Source organism: Elephantulus edwardii, unplaced genomic scaffold (assembly GCF_000299155.1).
Source record: "Elephantulus edwardii isolate Elephantulus edwardi_28Jun2011 unplaced genomic scaffold, EleEdw1.0 scaffold00140, whole genome shotgun sequence".
Taxonomy (NCBI): domain Eukaryota; kingdom Metazoa; phylum Chordata; class Mammalia; order Macroscelidea; family Macroscelididae; genus Elephantulus; species Elephantulus edwardii.
In genome coordinates this window covers 2,034,445-2,043,589 of record NW_006399890.1, presented here as the reverse complement: position 1 = coordinate 2,043,589, position 9,145 = coordinate 2,034,445, and positions in this window count along the sequence as shown.

Genomic DNA, 9,145 nt, shown 5'->3' with positions numbered 1-9,145 from the left:
CCGCCCCCCCCCCCCCAATCAAAACTCGATGCCTTGGGTCTTCCCGTGTAAGTGAAGAGGAAAGAGACATCGCCCACACCAGTGGGAAAAGGAGCAGGAACGTGTAGAACACGCTCCAAGACAGCAGCAGCAGCCGGAGCCCAACTAGAGGCCCTAATAAGATGGGAAGTGGCTGAAGAAACCACGGTTCAGCAGGGCACAGAATGAGCCTGGAGCAATTTCCAGGGAGAGGTGAGAAATCAGGCTTGACATCATGGAGAACCAATTCATAACTGTCCAGATCCTGGGATCCTAATTAAAAATATTTTAACAAAAATAACAGGGAAGCTCTGATGGCCTAGTGGGAAGAAGCTGTGCTGCAATCCCAGAGGCGCACGGTTCAAATCCACCAGATTCTCTGCTGGAGAAGGAGGGACATTCTCCTGTACCAGTCAGATCCGATTTGACGGTACACACACACGCAAAATAATAAAAAACAAAACAAAAAACTCAGCTCAATACCTTGCAGTCTTTACTGACTCCGCTGACTCTCCATCTGGTTTGCAAGGCTGTGAATTGCCCATCTTTCTGCTGTAGAGCCACCAGAGAGACGTGGCTTTTGGATTAGCCTTGCAACTCTCTACAAACTACCCCACCAGAGCGCCCTACAAACTCAGTGTTGTAGTTGTTGTTGTGTTCTGTTGAGTCAAAACCAGTTTATGGCGAACCCTCAAGCAAGTTTTCAGAGGCAGTTAATCAGGCTGAAGGAGATTGCCCATCCGTCTCTTGCAGAGCGATTGGTGCATTCAAACCATGCGCCTTTGGGATGGCAACACGGCTTCTTACCTCTAGACCACCAAAGCTCTCCCAATGTAGTTGTCATGTGCCTTCAAGGTGACGGTGACTCAGAGACCCTATGCACAATAGCTGGGAACCCTGCCCTATCCTGAGCCAATCTTACTGTTTCCAAGCAAAAATATTTTCTCTTTGTTTCTCTTCTGTCTCACTGTCTGTGAATCTGTGTCTCTCAATTTCCCTCTTTCCTTTCTCTCCGTGTGTGTCATATGTCAAACTGATGCGTAGATATCTCTTGACTACAAAATCTCTACAGGAGTGCATCACCAGACTTTTTTCTTCCATGGTACCAGTGGATAGGTTTGAACTGCCAAACTTAAAGTTAGCAAGTAAATCTAACTCAACCCGCTACTGCCAGTTCTAACTCATAGCCACCCTGCAGGGCGGGGTAGAAATGCTCCACAGAAGCCTCCAAGGCTATAAAGCTTTGTGAAAGCAGACTGTCACATCTCTTTTCCATGTAACAGTTAGTGAATTTGAACTGCTGACCTTTCTGTTAGTATCTTAGTGCTTAACCACTGTACCACCAGGATTTTAGATTAGCAGCCACTGGCAAACCATTTGTGCATCCAGGAAGAGCTGCTAGAAATTTACTTTTTATTGGTTATCTCAGGCCTTTACATAAAGTTTAAGGTTAAATTTAAACCACGAACTATATAAGCACATGTACAGTTTAAGAGATTTGTATTTTGTCTCTCCTATAAAATGATTAACCCCTGGTTACAAAGGAATTATTCTTTTTTTTTTAAACTTAGTTTTTCCTGTGATACTCACTAAGTCCAATGGATGGCATTAAAGGACATTTTCTTAAGTGTGCGGTATGGAAAAGCCTTGTATCTTGTTTTAGCATCATAGCTACTTCTATGAGGGAAAAAATTAGGAAAAATCATATAGTCTTCACAGAAAATATGATGGTTCCTAAATTCTTTTTCCTCAGTGAAATAGCTGTGGTGTCATTGATTCTTGGCCCATTTGAAGCTAGAAGATAGAAAGTGAGAACTAAGAATTGTAGCAAAGTTACTGTTTTCTTTAAACAAAATATAAAACCAGATAGTTTTTGAAAATTGGGCTATACCATAGGAAATGTTTGAAAATATTGCATATATAGATATTTGAAAGGTGTGTAATTTAATAAATAAAGGATAGGCTGTCCTGGAAACTGCTGAAAAGCAGGTAGAATAAATTCTTACATCACAGGAATGAAGTTATTTGATAATCCAAGGATACAGAGACCTTGATAGTAAGAGGTTTATCATCAGCTTGAAATAGACCTGTAGACCTGACTGGAAAAGGTTTCAGGCAAATAATAAACTAGTGAATTCCAGGCACATGCTTCTCAGCAATATGATTCCTTTCTCCAAGGACCAGGCCCTCCTGGCCACATGCCCTAAGGATGTGAGGCAGAGCTTCAAAACCCTTGCCTCCAGGGAGCATCTTGATTTCACCCTCTCCAGGACAGACCTGCTTGTTTTCCTAGCAATCCACATGTTCAACACTCTTCTCCAGCACCACAACTCAAAAGCATCGATTCTTTGTTTATCATCCTTAGTCATTTTCCAGCTCTCTTGAAGCATAGCAAATAATTGTGAAGACCATGGCCTGAATTGGATGCACCTTAGTCTCAAGTCTGACACTGTTACTCTTCAGTACTCTAGAGAGGTCCCTGAAAGCAGACTTTTCCAATGCAGTTTATTTTTTAAATAATATCAGCTTGTTATTGTTTGGTGTTGTCATGTCCATTTTAACTTCCAGTGATTCCATGTGACAGTAGAACTTCCCTGTGGTATTTTTTCTGGCTATTTACCAGGTCATTCTTGAGAAGTTGCTGGGTAGGTTGGAGCTGTTACCCTTTCAGTTAAAAATCTCTTGATTGGCCACTAGCATATTATTAGATGTTTTCAAATAGAAATATTGTCATTAAAATCTGATCTATTTATTCAGTTCTTAGTATCCTAGGGCAAGAAGCTGCACTGCAATCCCAAAGGCAAGCAGTTCGAGTTCACAAGCTGCTCTGTAGGAGAAGGATGGGCAATCTTCTCCCATGCACTATCTTTCTCTGGACTGTGCCTCCCCCTCCCCACCCCCCACAAAGGGTCAGTGATGGGTCAGTTCCAACTCGATGGTAACAACTACAAACAACAACAATTGCCTTGCAGAGGATTAGAGGCACTGTCCTCACCCGTTTTGCTGCTAATCAAAACCGAGTATCTCTGGCATTTCTAATCCATCATCAGTTCTTTAAGAGGCTGGGTAATCTCCTCCCATTACACTTCAGAACCTCAGAAACCCAAAGGGGGGCCTTCTGTGTCAGAACTGACTTAATGACAGTAAATTCGAGTTTTTGAGTTTGAATAGTCTTTTCTTTAATAGCCACTACAATTCACTTTCTGAAGAGGATCAGAGATTTCACTATGGATTACTTCTCAACACCAACAAAAATCCTCACCACTCACCAACAGGCAGCAGCATGACAGATGGAGAAAAGATGGAAGTTGCCATCAATTTCATTTTACTTCGGATCTATAATCCATGCCCATGGTAGCAGCAGTCAAGAAATCAGAAGATGTGTTGCACTGGGAAAAGCTGCTGTTAGGGACTTTGCCAAAACGCTAAAGAGCAAGGATGTCAGCTTAAAGACTAAGATGCTCTTGATCCAAGCCATGGTCTTTTCAGTTGCTTCCTATGCATCTGAAGGATGGACAATGAATAAGGATGTCTGGAAAAGAAGCCATGCTTTTGAATCATGTGTTGGAGAAGAGGACTGAGGATTCCATAGACTGCCAGAAGAACAGGCAAACCTATCTTGGAGGAAGTACAACCAGAGTGCTCCTTAGAAGCAAGGGAGGTGACACTTCATGTGACATATTTGGGGCATGTTGTCAGGTGGTATCAGTCCTTGGATAAAAACACCATGCTGGGAAAGGTGGAGGATCAAACAGAAAAGACCTCAACAAGGTGGATTTTCCCAGATACTAACAATGGGCTCCAGCATATCGAAGATCATATCTCAAAGATAGTGCAAGATTCAAGTCTATTTTTCACAGGATGGCTGTGAGTCATAGTCTATGTGACAGCACCTAACAATTGTTCACTGCCTTGGTACTAAGGATGTCATTGCTGATCTATGTCAGATGGACCTTGGCTGAAAGCAGAGAGTACCAGAAGGATGTCTATTTGTGTTTTATCGACTATGCCAAGGCATTTGACTTGTGTGGATCACAGAAACTTGTGGTTACCTTTCAGAAGAATGAGAATCTCAGAACACTTGATTGTACTCATGTAAACTCTATACCTAGACCAAGAAGCTGCTGTCCAAAGGAGAGAGTGCAAGGGAACACTGCATGGTTCAAAATGAAGAAAGGAGTGCCTCAGGGATGCATCCTTTCTCCATACCTTTTCAATCTGTGTGGAACAGATCATTCAAGATGCTGGACTTCATGAAGAATAATGTGGCATCAAGATTAGAGGAAGACTCACCAACAACCAGCATTATGCAGATGACACAATCTTGCTTGTTGAAACTGAGGAGGACTTAAAGTATTTGCTGCAGAAGTCCAAGGGCTGTAGTCATGGACTGCACCTCAACATCAAGGAAACAAAAATCCTCACAACCAGGCCAACAGGCAGCATCATGAGAGATGCAGGGGGAAAAAAATGGAAGCTGTTAATGATTTCCTCATGCTCAGATCTACAATCAATACTCTTGCTAACAACAGTCAGAAGACGAGTTGCATTGGGAAAAATCTGTCCAGGAACTCTTGAGCATATTAAAGAACAAGGATGTCTGTTTGGAGACTAAGGTGTGCCTGATCCAGGCCCTGGTCTTCTCAATTGCTTGCTATGCATCTGAGAGCTGGACAATGACTAAGGATGACAGAAAAAGCAATGCTTTTCAATTGTGGTGCTTGTGAAGAGTGCTGAATATATCATGGTGTGGACTGCCAAGGGAACAAACAGATCTGTTCTGGAGAGGGTGAAAACAGTTTGCTCATTGGAGGCAAGGATTTTGAAACTCCATCTCACATTTTTTGGACATGTTGTCAAAGAGGGGCTAGGCTTTGGAAAAGAACATCATACTTGTAAGGACAGAGGGTCAGTGCAGGAGAGGAAGACCTTGGATGAAATGGATTGATAAAGTGAACATGGCAATATGGTCAGATGTGACAGACAGTGAGGTTGGCTCAAAAGGCAAGGTTCAGAGCCATTGTTCAGAGCCATTGTTCATAGTGTCGTTACGATACAGGGCTGACTCAACAACTTAGTAACTATAAATATCCAGTCTTAAAAGGTCCTAATAGCATTCGAGGAAAATGATATTTCATGCCCAGTCAACCACATGATTGGGGAAAAAACTAAATGGGGTAGGTGAACAGTTCCTTTTTGCAAAATTTAAGAAATTTCAATGATTTCTATTTAGAACTTGTATTAATATGTGATCTTCATTGATCTTCATTGATTTTATTAAAAACATGGCTTGTCATCTCTTTTACACAAAAGCATTCTGAGAATCTGATGGTTTTCATCTTCAATGTGCAAAGAAGGAGTAACCGTTTTGGGCGGGGGGAAGTCTCTGGTCTCTACAGAATACAGATTCAAAATATCACCTCTTTATTTCTCCTGCTCTTGCATGGAATCAGATCCTTGCCAGCAATTTCCTGTGCTGACAGCTTAGGATGAAGGCCCTGATCTTGCAGAGAAATGAGAGTGCTGCCTGGCCTGGGCTGGTCATTTGGGAAGATGAATGTTGGATATGAGGCACCTGCTTAGGCATCACCTGGTTATTGAAAAACCTTTCTGTAGTTCCATGAGCTAAATGGGGGTTCTATTCAGAGGACAAGGAGCCATTGATTTCTCTCAGGTTTAACTTTTCAGGAGAGCTAAGCCAGGGCCCATCTATTTAGAGAACAGGAAAGCCGCTCAGTGACTTTGGTGAAAGAGCCATGGAGCTGCTGCAGGGAGATGTGTTTCAGATGGAAATAATGCCTCTTAGAAAGCACTGTCTGGTGAACATCTGGTCTCTTTCACTCCAAATGCACATCTGTCTCCCTTGGTTAATAGATTTTTACTCACTGATCCAGAGAACCCTCTCCCTACATACAAATGAAGGTGAAATTAGGGGTGTTGAAGTCCCGCCTCCAGAGATTTTGATGCCTGGGCTTCAGAGTTGTTGTTGTTTTTTTTTTTAAAAAATGTATTTTTTTGCATACAAAGTTTGTCCACATTGTGTTTCATTCATATACATTGCATTTCATACATTCCTTCATTTAGACTGTGGTTTTTAATGATCATTTTCATACATTGTGTTTTATAAAATCAATCAGCAATCTATGCCCAATATTATCCCATCTTTGCAGGTCCCCACTGGATCTTTACTAATTCCTTTACCCCTTTCATCCACCCATCAAACTCCATGACTCTGATTCCCAACCCCCATCCTTAACCCATGTGTCCCCTACCCTCCCCTTCCCTTTCGGGATCTTGTACACATCCTTCTAGTCATCCTTCAATTTTTACATTAATGGTCTTATGCAGCATTTGTCCTTATGAGACTGAGCTAGTTCACAATGCTCTACAGCCTCTCCATGTTATATAGTTCTTTTCTAAATAATTGCTCCTGAGTGCTGCATAGTATTCCACCATGTGAATGTACCACAATTTCTCAATCCATTAATTTGTTGATGGACATTTGAGCTGTTTCCATTTTCTTGATACTATGAATAATGCTGCTGTGAACATCAGTGTACATATATCCATTTGTATCTCAGTTCTATTTTCCTCAGAGTATATTCCTAGCAGTGAAATAGTTGGGTCTTATAGAGTTTCTATTTTCAGCTTTTTGAGGAAACGCCAAACTGTCTTCCAGAGTGGTTGTACCATTTCACAACGCCACCAATTGTGTGTGAGAGTGCCTACCTCTCCATATCATGTCCAACATTCACTGCCTGCTTTCCTGTTAAACTTTGCCATTGTTGCTGGGTAAGATATATCTCCATTGTGGTTTTAATTTGCATTTCTCTGATTGCCAGTGATTTTGAGCATTTCTTCATGTGTCTGTTGGCCATCCAAACGTCTTTCTCTATGAAAAGACTTTCTATGTATTTTGCTTATTTTGTAATTGTGTTATCAGTCCTTTTCTTGTACAGGACCTGCAGTAGTTTGTAAATTTTCATTAAAAGACCCCTGTCTGAGATGGCATTGTCAAGTATTTTTTTTTCTTTTCCTTTTCTGTAGGGGTTTTTTTCACCCTATTGGGAAAAGTGTTTCATGCACACAGGGACTTAATCTTTACAAGGTTCCATTTATCAATGCTATCCTCTCTTGGCTGTGCACTTCTGCAAGTATTTGCCATCCCAATTATACCATGGCCTAGGCCTTGTAAGTTTGCTCTCATTTTGTCTCTTATGATCATTATGGGTTTGGGCTTTAGCCCTAAATCTCTGATCCATCCTGAGCTGATTTTGAGTAATATAGAGTAATATGTGCATCCTGCTCCAGCTTTCTGCAGGTAGCAGCCCAGGTTTGGGGCTTCATAGTTTTTTAACATTTCCAGGTGATTTTTGATGAGCAGCCAGGGTTAGCAGAAAAGAAACTTGAAGATTTGGGAATATTATGCATTAATGCAAAATATTAGGCATATTAAACCAAGTAGCAAGATGAATTATTGAGTGGGGTTTTCATGTTGTTTTCAAGTGACTTGATAGTACATAACAACAGCAACAACAATATTTAAAAGACATTTTAAAGTATTATATACTTTCCATTTTGATTATTATTAACAGTTTCAAGATAGCATTGTAATAGATCTGTAGAGCGGTTGTCATTATCATAAATACCTCTTGTGGTAGAAGATGCCTTGGCCAATGTGTCAGTAATAGATGATTAGTGTTGAAGGTAGCGGCTCAATTTCAACTTCTGTGGAGGTGGCAGATTAGAGTGAGTCGTCTAGTCTCTTGCATGTATGCCTGCCGTAGAAGTGGGTGATGTGTCACATGGGTTAATACAGGGCCAACACTATTTATGATAAAATGAAACAAAAGATCAACTTCACCCATGGCTAGTGGGTGAGGGGAACATCACATATGATGGGTTTGAACATCTGATGTTAACTCATGTAAATTCTCAGTTAGTCACCTATAATCTAAAATTGGAAATAGATTAGAGAATGTTTACATGTCACACTTTTCACATTGAGAGCCTTTGTCTCCTTTTTTATGTTTTTGTTTTGGTGTTTATTATTTTCTTTAATGCACAAAGATAATCTCTATTGGAAACCTTAAAGGTCACTTGGAGTCATAAAATTGTCCCTCTTCCTCAAAGATTTTTCCAAATATTTTAAGCCTACTAGACATTTTCTGATCAGTGAACGTATTGCCATTTATGGGTTCTGACACATAGTGACCCTCCATTGGGCTTACGAGGCTGTAAATAATAACCAGAGGAGACTGCCCATTTTTCTCTCATAGAGCCACAGGGGGATTCAAACTACCAAAGATGCTAACCTTTGGGTTAGCAGCATGACTTATGATGCACCATGCCACCAGAGTTCCTCTTCATTACAATGTCATTGTTGTTATATGCTGTCAAGCAGAACCAACTCATAATTAATTCCCTGATGGGTTTTCAGAGGCTCTACAAGCCACCCATCTTTCTCCCTCAGAGCACCTGGCAGATTCAAACTGTGTGGCTTTGGATTGGCCGCATGATTCCTTGCCACTAAGCCACCAGAACACATAGTAAACCTTCCATATAAGCTGATTGCTGTCAAGATGATCCCAACTCGTAACAATGCCATGGGTCTCTGGGTAGATTTGAACCTCAAAACTTGCAGTTAGGAGCCACCTGGAGGCTTCTAAACATTACATGCCTACCCTTCTGTGTATTATATGGGGCAAGATAGACATAGTTTGCTACAGTTTTCAGGATCACTTGTCATTCTTCTCTAATTTAGAATATAGTCTTTAGGGAAACTTTAATTTCACCTTTCAATGAAACCTATCCTTAAAAAGAGAAAATCAGAAACTTTCAAGCATCTTACCACATGACATTTTATGTCCACTTTTGAGTACAGCATACTACCCATTTTTTGCACTCACAACCTTGCATGTAAAAAAACCCAAAAATTCTTGCTGGTGGGCCAGTAGGTAACGTCGTGATAGATGGATAAAATACTGAGACTGTCAACAACTTCATCTTACTTGGATCCACAATCAATACCAACCACAATCAATATACTTGGTACCAGTCGTCAGAAGATCAGGAGATGTATCCCCTGGGAAAACCTGTAGTCAGGACCTGGTCAAATTATTGAGGA